Source organism: Hylobates moloch, unplaced genomic scaffold (genome assembly GCF_009828535.3).
Source record: "Hylobates moloch isolate HMO894 unplaced genomic scaffold, HMol_V3 SCAFFOLD_11, whole genome shotgun sequence".
In the NCBI taxonomy this organism is placed as follows: domain Eukaryota; kingdom Metazoa; phylum Chordata; class Mammalia; order Primates; family Hylobatidae; genus Hylobates; species Hylobates moloch.
This window is the reverse complement of record NW_026652286.1, coordinates 8,902,715-8,915,727: the sequence shown is the minus strand read 5'-3', so window position 1 is coordinate 8,915,727 and position 13,013 is coordinate 8,902,715.

Below are 13,013 nucleotides of genomic sequence, written 5' to 3'. Positions count from 1 at the left end.
AGCGAAATTCTGTCTCAAAAATATATATATATATATTGGAATTGGATTTGCAAGGGAATAAAAATTTATGTTACAAGAAGTTCTAACTGATGTATCAGAGAGAACAAAATACGCTAAAAATACTTCATGAAATGTTTACCAACTATTATTCCAATGAGAAGTAAAAGAATATATAACTCTCCCAGGATCTGGCCAGGTAACCTTAAATGATTCACTACACTATGAAAAAAAAAAAAAAAAAAAAAAAATGCCTTTAAATTTAAAATTTCAAATGAATTTTCTTTCTATTATTTAGCAGAATTCACATTTAATATTTTAAAATTATGTATTAAATAACTTAGTTTTTTTTTCTCTAATCTTTGAGGGAAAAAAAATTACCCCCAGATGTACCATTGTATACCATTTGGTTGCATGCATTCTCCTGGGATGCTAAATAATGACCCAGTTTAAGAAGCACAGGCCAAAGATGTCTTCTCAAGCAACTGAAGGTAAAAAACATATTGTTATTTCGGACAGGATACAGTGGATCCTCCACATACTAGATTACTGAATGTGTCTTAAAAGATGCTCATTCATTCGGTTAGTCAGACATTATTTATGAAGTGCTTCTTACGGGTTGCATTCTGTGGAAGAGACTGGTAAGACAATCAATGAAGTTGCTTCATGGTGCTTGCATTTTATGGAGACTTGTAGGCAAATAAGAAGCTAGATGAACAAATAAAGAAGCCACCCAACCAGCCCACCAATAAGATAGTTACAGATTGCAACTAGGTAATGGCAGAAATATACATGGTGATGAGATATAATTCCGTGAAGAAATCAATTTTAATAACACAACCTGAGAAAGTCTCTTTGGGAAGGCAATGATTATGGTGTTGAAAGACAAAATTATAACAAATTTAGTCATGGATCTAACTGGCCTTTATTGCTGGGGCAACCTCCATTCTACCAAACAGAATGAAAGCTCTCTTTGGATAGTGGCAGAACAGTGGGTTTCATAAGGTGAAATCAAGGAAACTGTAGAAAAAAAATTGATTTGTTAACATCAGGCTACTTAAGGTTACTTTTTTTGCAAGGGTTAAAGCAAAGGGGACTTCCTTATTATATTGACTCAGGAAGAATGGAATCTCCTGTGTTGAGGAAGAAACTGGTCTGTTTGTTTGTTTTTTGTTTTTTGTTTTGTTTTTTATTTTTGAGACAGAGTCTCACTCTATTGCCCAGGCTGGAGTGCAATGGTGCTATCTCAGCTCACTGCAACCTCCACCACTGGGTTCAAGCAATTCTCCTGCCTCAGCCTCCTGAGTAGCTGAGATTACAGGCATCCACCACTGCACACGGCTAATTTTTGCATTTTTAGTAGAGATGGGTTTTTACCATGTTGGCCAGGCTGGTCTTGAACTCCTGACCTCAGGTGATCCACCCTTGCTGGTCTCCCGAAGTGCTGGGATTACAGGCGTGAGCCAATGCACCTGGCCAGAACTGGTCTGTTTTGAGATTTATCTGTTTCCTCAAAGTCGCAATTTGGTTATTTGGCATTTGGAATGAGTGACTCCATTTTATTTCGGTCTGGTCTGTCGGGCTTAAGGCAGAAGCTCAGTCCGAAACAATGGATGTTATAATTTTTGTTTAACAGTGGTAAAATCTGAAAGGAAAGAACCAAGTGTGCAAACCAGTGAATCCTAATCATATTTCTTATGGGTGAAAAAGGTAGTTAAAAAGCTAGAGATACTTTTTAAGTAGCTGATTATTGGATCTCCTTTGCCTCTGAGTTTAGAAGGTAGCCAGAGCTGGTCTTGGCTATGACTGCTTTTCTTGGTTTCTACATGCAAAGCTAGGCTTTTGATGACTGTCATTTTATAGGTGCCACGCTTTCTGGAGGGGTGCATCTTAAGATATCAGTTCTGTAAACTTTCACAATAGTCTAATAGATTTTAGATATTAATTTTATTAGCATAGGTTTTATCAGAGAGTTCATAATTCAGAATCTCCTTATACTTGGTTTTGGTATGTACAGATCCTTATGCATGTTTTTCCAAGAAATCCTTATGCATGTTTTTCCTTATGCATGTATTTCTTGAAAAGAAATAGTGAATTTGCACCATCTACATGAAATAATTCTTTTTTAATTATACTAGCAAAGAGGTAAGGATGCACATCCTTTCTACTTTATGCAGTTTTAGTAACAGAACAATTGTGATTGAATCCAAATATGGAGGCCAGTTTGCCTCCTAAAGGCCTTTTCCTGCCATAATTCCGGCTCCTCACCTTCCTGCATCAACTTAACCTGAGCGACCTAATGTAAGTAATAATCCACCTGCAGCCTCTGGGAACACAATATAAAAATTATTTCCTAGCCTGATACAAAACTTCATAACAACCTAAGGAAAGTATAATATCTATTAAATATTATCAAATCCAACCACATTGATGCTTTGGTGGGAATTGAGACTATTATCACACTCTTAATTCTGCTAATAATTTTAGCAATGCATTATAACAGAATGCTCTATAAAATTTTACCTTTTATGTCTTATGTCAAAATGATATATTTCTTTTCATTCTATAAAGCTGCAATTCTGGTATTATTTAGCTAAGAATACCTGATAAAGAAAGTCACCTTTTTGAGATGTTAAATTATTTCTACTCATTCTCCTTGCAAGACAAAATTATCCCAATCTGCAAAATCTGCTGTGTGGTTTTGACCAAATGTCCACAAATGATTCTCATCATATTGTTATCAGCAATAATGCATAAAAAGCACAATTTTGTGTATGCCTTATAATTTACAGTTCTCTCAAGAGAAACATTCTTCCTATAAATATTTCTTAAGTAGTTTATATTCCATGAATAAATGTTGAGTTTAAAGAAGAAAGTACTGTTATTTGTTCAATTATTGTATATTGTCTGAAACAGTCTTTACTAGGTGGACTAGTTTACCAACACCTAGTATTGTGTTCAGTTAGACAACTTAGTGGATACTTGCTTTTATCTAAGTCAGTACATTCCATCGTTATCAAGTACATTCGGGTGTTTCTAAAGCACATTCAATTCAGGGCATGTAACCTAAACGGTGATAGTTTATTGGGTTGCTTTATGATTATTAAAATCAATGTTACAGAAAAAATTTTGACATAAACTACTTTCAATAAAAGGGTTTACTTAAATCATCAGCTGTCTATAGCTAATGGGTTGGTGACCAGCTTAATTTCTGCATTGGGAGAGGTTTAAGAGATGTGCTCTACAATTAACTTAAGGAGTCAGAATTGCTTTATCAAAACAGTGGATTTAGCTTAGGAAAATTATACATTATATGTAGACATTTCTTGATAATAACATTATGTGCAATGAAATGATTTTCAGTAACATAACAATTTTCTGTTGTTTAAGGCTAATTACTGAGCTTTAAGGATAAGCATTCATTTTCTCTCTACTGCTGTCATTATTATTTTCATAAAAATGTATAAATTTCTCCGGGTGTGCCATTATTTATAATTAAGTATTTTTAAAAAGAAGACTCAGATGAAGTTTAAAAGATGAATAATTTCTTTAGAAAATTGCTTTTTAGGTTTCTGTCAGAGTTTGTGTATTCCATGCAGTGTGACATTTTTGGTACATACCTAGTACAAGCACAAAGCTTATGCATTTTAAAAGTTTACTTAAAAAATTTTTCCTCCAAGTAACTCTTAGTGTTTTCAGAAAGAATTCCAGGAAAGATTCTACAAACTTTCATTGCTAGAGTAAATGGAAAGCAATAAATAATCCAGTGGAGCAGGAAAATTCAATGCGATTATTATTATTATTATTATTATTATTTCTTGTTGTATTCCACTTTATCTACCAACTGATAGCTGAGTCAAGGTTTTATAGAAACCTGGGATTCCTGGATTGGATAAATCTACTTGATCAATACAACTAAAGTATGTTCAAATGTTTAGTATTTCTACTTTTGGAAAAAAAAAAAGATACAGCTCAACCAAGCAACATGAGGTGATTGTCAAATTTTCACAAAGAAGTTATCAAAAATTTTGCAAATTTTAACCTGAGATTTTAGTAAGAAAGTACTTTGCTGAAAAGGGAAATCTGAAATCAGTAAAAGAAAAAGAAATTATTGAACAGTTTGTCTTAGTATTTTTCCAAATTCCTTATTCGTTATTCCAGCAGCTAGCTTGGCTAGGATAGATTCATTAAAAGCAAATATTTTCTTCAAAGACTTGGAACTCACTACTAACATAAATATTCATCTTCAAATTTAACTTTTTAGAAGTATACACCTTGCCATTTCCATCGTAAGTTCAAATATGCCTTTCTATTTTAAATAGAACAACAGCTGCTTTTTGTTTTTTGTTGTTGTTGTTGTTGTTGTTGTTGTTTGCGTTGGTAAAAACAAAAGGAAGTTGGAAGGAGAAAAAACAGAGAAAGGAAGTAATTTGGTAGAACTAAAAAGAGATGAGGCCTCTAGTGAAGACTCTCTTGCACTTTTGTATAAAATCTTGTGACATGCTAGAAATACACACCCATCAAATTTGTTTTCCTAGTAGTAATTTTAGGTTCTCTGTCAATGTTTAACGCCGTTATAATAATTTTTTCATTGAAAACTTTATACCAGTTGCCCAAATATGCCCCAACTTGAATTTCCTCTTAACAGATTTCTTTGCATTATATAAAACTATTCTGGGAATGAAGATCTGGAACACAGAAAATGAGAAAAGGACAAAAGACACGTTAAACAAGAAAAAAATTAAGAAAGATCCATATTTATTTTAATATTCAAATACTATTTATCTCTACAGCTTATCATGCAACCTAAAAGAAAAGGAAGCTAAGGATATAAAGCCCCCTGAAAATCCCAAAACTTTCTTGTCATTTTCCAACAGGAATTATCTAGAAAGAGATGAAAACTGACTTAAGATTGAAAAGCAATATGAATATAAATAAATATACTGTTTGAATACAATTCTACAATAAGTTTCAAGCTAAAATATCATCAAACATTCAAGCATATGGAAAGATTAACAGTATAAGTATTTCCTTAAAATTTGTCTTTCTAAATATTATTGTAACACAGATATGTTAGCCCTTAACTGTGCCTTAAAAAGAAAAAGTATAATTTTAAACTGACCTATTAAGAAAATATGTATCCTTCATTAAATTGAGTTTTTGATATTATGATATTTTATTTTTTAATGTAAAATAATCAGAGCATTTAGATAACGATTGTATAACAACAGAATACTCACGGTACTTATTTAAGTTGTACTGTACATTGAGATCTCTTGTGATAATATAATAGAAGTGATAAATACACATCTCTGATTGAAAGAATCAGCTTCCTTCACCAGAAAATTAATTTAGTCATAATCAGTGATCTATAAACTGAGTTTATTGACTTCAGGTTTTTAAGGCAAGATATCAAATAACATTATAGTTCTCAACTACTACAATAAAATGTCCTTATGAATTTAAAATACTTCATAGGTTTTCAGTAAAACTATTATTCATAAAATTTCAATCCCTACCATAAACTACATGATTCTTTATGATCATGGCTTTTATCTAATCCTTTAAGCTTATCCACTGTTTCTTTTCTTTTTGTTCATTATGCTATGGTTCCTGGGTTTCCTTCAGTTCTTTATATACTCTTGGCCTGGATTATTCCTCCCCAACTCTTCCTAATTCTTCATCTCTCTCTCTCTCTCTCTCACACACACACACACACACACACACACACACACATTATGTGCTATTGGCATGGCTGGCCTCTTTTTCTCATCTCTTTGATTTTAGCATTAATAACATATACAACCTAGTATCTATTTTCTTCCTTTCTCTATCCATCCATTGCATATTTTGTTTGTAAGTGGAATTAGACAGTTTTGAGAGAAGAGGTGCCAAAGGAAAAAACAGAGGCCAGAATCAGTATAAAGTGCCTGTCTTACAGTAGGTCTCTTAAGCAACTTTTGAGAATCACAGAGAAAGGTGATTGGGGTAGAAATTGTGGAACAATTCCAGAGGACCTTTATGGGACCCTAGGCACAAGCAGAGCTGCTTTGGGAGACCTGGTAACAAATTGAAGCACAAGCTATAGAGTCACAATCACTCCTCAAACAAAAATCCCAATATGCACACATGCACATCTTCACAGATGCCAACACACTTCTAGTAGCCCAAAGATTGAGAACTTCGGAACTCTAGGAACAGGAGCCTAAACAAGAACTTTGATACTTGGACTATCTTAAGCTTCTCTAAATAGCTTTCTAGAGAATTGGTGGGTATGTATGAGTTGAAGCAGGAGTTTTATTATGGCTTTTACCAAGGGATAATTGGAACTGGCAGACTCAAATGTGAACATTTGAGTATATGTGAACATTGAGCATTTATTTTGGAAATTGCAGAAAACATTTTTGGCGGGGGAGTGATAGTGACTCTTTGCCTCTTTCTGGATGAGGACTCACAAACCAGTAGATATTTGGCCTATAAAAAATTATACATGATTATTAGCCATCACACTTTTCTTGCCATTTATTATGTTTCAAGCAAATTAATGTTGAATTGTCTGATAAATTTAGATAGCATGACTCAAAACACATGTATCATTTAAGTAAGAATTGCTCCTAAAATTTGTATTAATACCTGTAAGCATATTTATGAAAACAAAACAAACAAACACACAAATGAGTAAATATGGCTTCCAAAACTGTGCTCATGGAAGACATAGATTCCTGGAACAGCTTGCATGTTTCGCTTGTGACAGCTACATGAACTGGTGTCAAGCATGGGGATTGTCCCTTACCGCAGATAACATAGAAATCAAATTGTTTATCTCATTAGACCGTGCTAATATGCTGCATTCCCATAATTAGAATTACTTTATCTCTCATATTTTATCCAAAGCGAACCTACAAGTTGCATTCTTGTGGCAATATAAGCATAAAAGTCAAATATGCTACCCAAAAAGCTGTACAATTTCACATATGCTGAGGAATCTTACTCTCTGGTGAATGCTCAGAGAAGCAAACTTAAAACTGTTCTTCACAAAACAGATTATGAAAAGTTAATGAGGTTAGGCTTATTATTTCACAATATATTAGTATTCTTTTATAACGTATACCAATACAATATCTAAATTTTCATTATATACAATGGGTCAAATTCTATTAGAATACAAATGTATTTTTGAAGACTGATTTTCGGAGTAATATATTTTCTCCTATAAAAGTCATATTAAAAATGCATTGCTGATTAATATATTCAACCCAGAGTTCTTCTTAATGTGTTCTTATTAACAGATATAATACATTTTAAAAACCTCATGATTTTAAAAATGTAAAATGATAGATGCTAGATTAAATGACTCTAAATAGGTAGGATTGTTATTACAAGCTTTATTTGATCTTTAATATAGCAGTGGGCTCCATCCAACTTGGAAAGATAGTTTTCATTATTCTAAGAATTATCTAGCTGCTGAAAAACTATGTGAGAATTATTATAGTATTAAACAGATTCTCACAAACATTTTTTAAGACCTTTTTGAATATTGTGTTAGTACATTCTCACACTGCTATGAAGAACTCCTGAGACTGGGTAATTTATGAAAAAGAAAAAACAGGTTTAATTGACTCAGAGTTCTGCAGGCTGTACAGGAAGCATGGCTGGGAGGCCTCAGGAAACTTTCAGTCATGGTGGAAGGGGAAGGGGAAGGGGAAGCAAGCATGTCTTACTAGGGCAGAGTAGGAGAGAGAGAGAGTAGGTGGAAGTGCCACACGCTTTTAAACCATCAGATCTCATGAGAACTCACTCACTGTCATGAGAGCAGCAAGGGGGAAATCTGTCCACATGATCCAGTAACCTCCTACTAGTTTCCTCCCCTAACACTAGGGATTAAAATTCACAATGAGATTTCAGTGGGGAACAGAGCAAAACCAAATCAAACACTTTGTATTTTCAGCCAATTCTACTCGCTATAGTATCGTTCTTTGAAAATTATTGTATTTTGTGTAAAGGTACACAGTTATTTATTATAATAAATAATTTTTAGGATCCAAACAGTGGAATCAAGTTCATATCACTTTATTATATAATGTTTACTCTTCTTATCTATACACTTAATTGTTTTTCACTCTATATTAAGTAGATTTACAGAATATCCTCTTAGAACTGTAAATGGATTTTTAGTAAACTAAAAAATCACTGTGTTAAGATTTTCCCTCACAATTTGGTCAGCCTGTTAATAAAGAAAACACATAATGAGGCTTAACAGTCTGTGGAGGAAGCACAGTAACCAAGAATAAAAATTACAGAATGTGAGAGAACAAGGCAATTTCAATGGGTGTAGAGGAGTAGTAGGAGCTAGAAGACTAGGTACTATTAAATCAAATTCAGCCTAAAGCTGCCTCCTTACATATTTTAGGCTCAGCCTAAAGGTTTTACTGTACACTGTGAACTATAACAAGTGAAAGTTTAAACAGAACATAGCCTGCACTTGTGCCAATCACCGAGTTTTGGCCAAATATAGCCAACTGCTCAAATAAGGCAAATGCCATCTGTAACTGATCCAGGTATTTCTGTACCTCACTTCCATTTTCTGTACCTCACGTCCACTTTCCTTATGTCACTTTCCTTTTACTGTCCATAAATCTTCCACCACATGGTTGCACTGCAGTCTCCGAGTCTAGGCTGTCTCAGGTGGCTGCCCAATTGGCGAGTCGCTCTTTGCTTAATTAAACTCTTTTAACTTTAATCCAGCTGAAGTTTTTATTTTATCAGTATGTTTACAAGGTGGAGGTTTTTCTTTTATCAGGTTGTTTATAGAACTGGAAGGATACTGTACAGTGAAGAACAGGTGAGGTGGATAGGAGACATAGAATCAAGGAGGTGTTGGTCAGGCTGGAGGTGCTCTCCCTCTGAAAATTGTAGCTTTTGTATTTCTTAAAGCAAACAGAGTTAAGTTGCTGTTGATCAACTGTTCAAGTACCTTAGTGATCAAACAATGGAGTATCACAGTGGCTGCACAAAATCATTTAAAGAAAATCAGGCCATATCAGATTTCGCAAATGTAATATAAAGAGTTTTGATTATTTTTTGGTGAGAATTCCTTCAATGTTAAATTATAAGTTCTATCACCTGGAAGATCAATGTTTCCCTTAACCTTTTAATTATTCTTCTCTTATCTTCAATCTATTTTCTTGAATTGTTTTCTCAAATTAAAATGCCACATCTGTCCAAATAATTGAAGATACGAAGGCACTAGGTTTTAGATAAAGCTGGGATGATAGTTTACCTATCATTTCCAGGACACTCTCATGTTTTGCTTTGCTTCTTGCTTGTTTTTTTGACTAATGTGTAAAATCGGGCCAATGTCTCCAGGGAAAATCCTATAATGACTTACGAGTGATAAGTGAGAGCTCACAGCTTATCATTTCTAGGAGAAACACTGAAATACAGAAACCCTTCAGGCTGAAGTCTTTCAGAGTTTTAACGTGCAAAATTCCTTCCCTAGAATATCCACTAGGATCAAATTAAATGTTGTTAATCACTCTACTTTAGGAGAAACTTTTCAGTTATATATTTGCTCTTCTTTAAATTAAAAAAAAAACAGAGCATCAAACGAAAAATTCTGCAGATTCCTTTTGTCCTTTTTTACTACTTTTTATGTATTTTTTTTGGATAGTAAGTTTTTTTTTAATTTTATTATTATTGTACTTTAAGTTTTAGGGTACCTGTGCACAACGTGCAGGTTCGTTACATATGTATACATGTGCCATGTTGGTGTGCTACACCCATTAACTCGTCATTTACATTTCGTATATCTCCGAATGCTATCCCTCCCCCCTCCCCCCACCCCACAACAGGGCCCGGGGTGTGATGTTCCCCTTCCTGTGTCCATGAGTTCTCATTGTTCAATTCCCACATATGAGTGAGAACATGCAGTTTTTGGTTTTTTGTCCTTGCGATAGTTTGCTGAGAATGATGGTTTCCAGCTTCATCTATGTCCCCACAAAGGACATGCACTCATCATTTTTTATGGCTGCATAGTATTCCATGGTATATATGTGCCACATTTTCTTAATCCAGTCTATCATTGTTGGACATTTGGGTTGGTTCCAAGTCTTTGCTATTGTGAATAGTGCCGCAATAAACATACGTGTGCATGTGTCTTTATAGCAGCATGATTTATAATCCTTTGGGTATATATTCAGTAATGGGATGGCTGGGTCAAATGGTATTTCTAGTTCTAGTTCTAGTTCTAGATATCGCCACACTGACTTCCACAATGGTTGAACTAGTTTACAGTCCCACCAACAGTGTAAAAGTGTTCCTATTCCTCCCCATCCTCTCCAACACCTGTTGTTTCCTGACTTTTTAATGATGGCCATTCTAACTGATGTGAGGTGGTATCTCATTGTGGTTTTGATTTGCATTTCTCTGATGGCCAGTGATGATGAGCATTTTTTCATGCATCTTTTGGCTGCATAAATATCTTCTTTTGAGAAGTGTCTGTTCATATCCTTTGCCCACTTCTTGATGGGGTTGTTTGTTTTTTTCTTGTAAGTTTGTTTGAGTTCTTTGTAGATTCTGGATATTAGTCCTTTGTCAGATGAGTAGATTGCAAAAATTTTCTCCCATTCTGTAGGTTGCCTGTTCACTTTGATGATAGTTTCTTTTGCTGTGCAGAAGCTTTTCAGTTTGATTAGATCCCATTTGTGAATTTTGGCTTTTGTTGCCATTGCTTTTGGTGTTTTAGACATGAAGCCCTTGCCCATGCCTATGTCCTGAATGGTATTGCCTAGGTTTTCTTCTAGGGTTTTTATGGTTTTAGGTCTAGCATTTAAGTCTTTAATCCACCTTGAATTAATTTTTGTATAAGGTGTAAGGAAGGGATCCAGTTTCAGCTTTCTACATATGGCTAGCCAGTTTTCCCAGCACTATTTATTAAATAGGGAATCCTTTCCCCATTTCTTGCTTTTGTCAGATTTGTCAAAGATCAGATATTTTTAGACAAATAACCCTGATGAACACTGATGCAAAAATCCTCAATAAAATACTGCCAAACCAAATCCAGCAACACATCAAAAAGCTTATCCACCATGATCAAGTGGGCTTCATCCCTGGGATGCAAGGCTGGTTCAATATACACAAATCAATAAACGTAATCCAACATATAAACAGAACCAACAGCAAAAACCACATAATTATCTCAATAGATGCAGAAAAGGCCTTTGACAAAATTCAACAGCACTTCATGCTAAAAACTCTCAATAAATTAGGTATTGATGGGACGTATCTCAAAATAATAAGAGCTATCTATGACAAACCCACAGCCAATATCATACTGAATGGGCAAAAATTGGAAGCATTCCCTTTGAAAACTGGCACAAGACAGGGATGCCCTCTCTCACCACTCCTATTCAACATAGTGTTGGAAGTTCTGGCCAGGGCAATCAGGCAGGAGAAGGAAATAAAGGGTATTCAATTAGGAAAAGAGAAAGTCAAATTGTCCCTGTTTGCAGATGACATGATTGTATATCTAGAAAACCCCATCATCTCAGCCCAAAATCTCCTTAAGCTGATAGGCAACTTCAGCAAAGTCTCAGGATACAAAATCAATGTGCAAAAATCACAAGCATTCTTATACACCTATAATAGATAAACAGAGAGCCAAATCGTGAGTGAACTCCCATTCACAATTGCTACAAAGAGAATAAAATACCTAGGAATCCAACTTACAAGGGACATGAAGGACCTCTTCAAGGCAACTACAAACCACTGCTCAATGAAATAAAAGAGGATACAAACAAATGGAAGAACATTCCATGCTCATGGGTAGGAAGAATCAATATTGTGATAATGGCCATACTGCCCAAGGCAATTTATAGATTCAATGCCATCCCCATCAAGCTACCATTGACTTTCTTCACAGAATTGGAAAAAACTACTTTAAAGTTCATATGGAACCAAAAAAGAGCTCACATGGCCAAGTCAATCCTAAGCCAAAAGAACAAAGCTGGAGGCATCACACTACCTGACTTCAAACTATACTACAAGGCTACGGTAACCAAAACAGCATGGTACTGGTACCAAAACAGAGATATAGACCAACGGAACAAAACAGAGCCCTCAGAAATAATGCCACAGATCTACAACTATGTGATCTTTTTTTTTTTTTTTTTTTGAGACAGAGTCTCACTCTGTCGCTTTTTTTTTTTTTTTTTTGAGACAGAGTCTCACTCTGTCGCCCAGGCTGGAGTGCAGTGGCACGATCTCGGCTTACTGCAACCTCTGCCTCCTGGGTTCATGCCATTCTCCTGCCTCAGCCTCCCAAAGTGCTGGGATTACAGGTGTGAGCCACCATGCCTGGCCCAAAATATGGCATTTCTAATACAGGTGGTCAGCAGTTACAATTTGATGCCAAGCAAAAAAAAAAAAAAAAAAAAAAAATCTAGAAGACAGGCCCTTCCTAGAGGGAAAAAAAAGAGTTAAGTGAGGTGGAAATTTTTTTCTACAATTAAGTAATAGTATCAGATAAGTAACAGGTTTATTTTTTGATGGCTGCTTTTGTGTTTTTTTGTTTTTTGCCCCACTGTGTTAAAACGTCATTAAAACACCATATGAAATCTTCAATTTTCTTCAAGAAAGAACATGTGCCAGCTGGTTCCGCATGATGTCTCTCTATATAAATTACACTGAGCTCAGCTCTGAAAAGTTTAAACCATGAGTAGTGGCTGAGAGAAAAAAAGAACTTTTGGGCAAGTGCGTACGTTACCTACCGCAAAAGCTGACCAGGGAAGTGTAGCCAAGTACTCCAAGACAGAGTCCATTATCCCATGTAAGAAGAGGGAAACTGAAACCCTTTCCATGTTTTGGTGTGTGGCAATAAAGATGTTTTGGCTTCCTGGAAATAGCATGGCAGACCATAATAGTCAAGAGGAGAGGACTACCTTTTTTTAAACTGTTTTAAAAACACTGCTGGTGTTTCCTGCAGCATGTGTAACATCAGATTGAGATCTTGTATAGAC